Here is a 2,056-nt window from a genome sequence, read left to right on the forward strand (position 1 = left end):
TAGTATATAACTCATCCTGATAAATGCCACAGCCAATTACATTGCCTGTAGTGACAGAAAAAACGGAAATACTTGGTTCTGTTTTACCGCATAGACTGCAGTCAGTATACAATAAAATAATTAACCATTCATCACACTGTACATGAAACACTAAGCAACCTACTTTGAAACTGATTTGTTCAACATTATTTCATAACTTTTTTTCTGAAGAAAGCGGCAAGGAAGGGCAGAAAACAGAATTTCTGAATGAGATTGAGCTCATGAAGGTACTGGGGAAGAGTCCAAACGTGCTGAGTTTTGTGGGCTGTTGGACAGAGGCCACTCTACAGAAGACACCTAGTTGTCTGATTATTGAGTATGGTCCCCATGGAGACTTGCTTCACTGGTTGAGAGCAAAAAGAAGTCAGGTAATTATGTTAGCCAAACATCATTAGTAAGCCAATTCCTATAGATGCATTAAGTATTAAGGGAAAACAAAGAATATTACAACATTTGGATAGGAAAATTCAAAGGAATGTTTTGTCCTAAGGCAAGCTTCACTGGCATTTAAAAAAGAAAATCATCTGGCCCCAGTTGTTCCAAGGGTGGATAGCGCTATCCACTGGATAACTCAATCGGTTTTGCTAGTGTTTATCCGCTTGATGGTGCTATCCACCTTTTGAACAATCGAGGCCTGGCCCCGGTTCCTGGAAAGCCGATTAGTGCTAATCGAGGATTAAATATCGCTAATCGCCGAATAAATTTTATCTCATGATTAGATTCTGTTCCTGAAAGCACAATTAATCTTAGTCTAGGAATAAACTAAAGGTTAACTTTAACCCACCTAGCGAGGATGATTAACTCGCTAATCGGGGGAAAAATTTTGTCAGAACAAACAAAATGGCGGACTTACTGTTCCCTCTAATTGACCCTCAAATAAGCAAAAGAAAGTTCCAACAGCGAGAAATTGACCTCGACGAACTAACTGATGACGAACTCCGCAGTAGATACAGGTTTGGACGGGAGTCAATAAAAATTCTCATAGAAATCCTGAAAGACGACCTACAAAGGCAGACGCGAAGAAATCATGTGCTGTCGCCACGGCTACAAGTTCATGTAGCGTTGCGTTTTTTTGCCAGCGGCAGTTTCCTACAAATAATCGGTGACACCGTTGGCCTTCCTAAATCCACCGTTTCAAGAATTGTGACCGACGTGTCAAAGGCTTTTGTGAGCAAGCAGGAGGAGTTCATCAACTTCCCCACCAAACCTGCTGAAGTTAAAGACGTCAAAAGAGGATTTACGAGAAGGGAGGGTTCCCTGGTGTTGTAGGTTGTATCGACGGGACCCATGTGAGGATTCAAGCGCCCAACAAGAATGAGAATAACTATGTCAATCAAAAGGGCTTCCATTCCATCAATGTGCAAGCAGTATGCAATCATAAAGGTACAAAAAGGAGTATATCATTTTCAATAAGCATTCAATATACAAATGATAAAGAACAGAGCAGAAATAATACATATTATCTGAGGGGGTGGTAGAAGACTAAGTTCATGTGTTCCAAAGAATAGTTGTTGAAATTTCTATTAATATTTAAAAGATTTTAACTCTTCTGGTGAAAAAATATTAATAATTAGCAAAGTAATCAACCCTGTAGTATGTTTTTATGGTAGGGACCCCATAAGAGAGTTGACAATAACATGCTTGTCACCTCACTCAGATGTTTGAATTCAATTATCTTTGGGCAGAACGTAGATAAACATAGGTAAAAAAAATGGAGCTAAGAGACCAGTCATTATTTATCGCCTGGGGACACGGAGGATTTGGGACTAAACAAGGTGAAATTTAGCTGATCCCTCCTTTGAATGTTACTTCACTGAAGTAATCCCCCCTAACAACTTTAGATGACTTTCACAATCCCCCCATGTCTTCATTTTCCAAGCAAATTTGAGTGGTAACTCTCTGAATCCTTCCAAAGTTTTCAGTGATCCCCCTTTAGGTTTCTCAGTTATGATGGATCCCCCCACTAAAATCCTCCCCCCCCCCGGAGATAAATAATGACTAGCCCCTTAAGTCTAAA

At 39.9% G+C, this 2,056-nt stretch overlaps 1 pseudogene; it reads left to right on the top strand.

Moving 5' to 3' along the window:
• Positions 1-879: 879 nt before the first annotated feature.
• On the top strand, positions 880-1,517 carry LOC138055456 (putative nuclease HARBI1; annotated as a pseudogene).
• Positions 1,518-2,056: the final 539 nt, after the last annotated feature.

This window comes from Montipora capricornis, chromosome 7, assembly GCF_036669925.1.
Source record: "Montipora capricornis isolate CH-2021 chromosome 7, ASM3666992v2, whole genome shotgun sequence".
Classification (NCBI taxonomy): Eukaryota; Metazoa; Cnidaria; class Anthozoa; order Scleractinia; family Acroporidae; genus Montipora; species Montipora capricornis.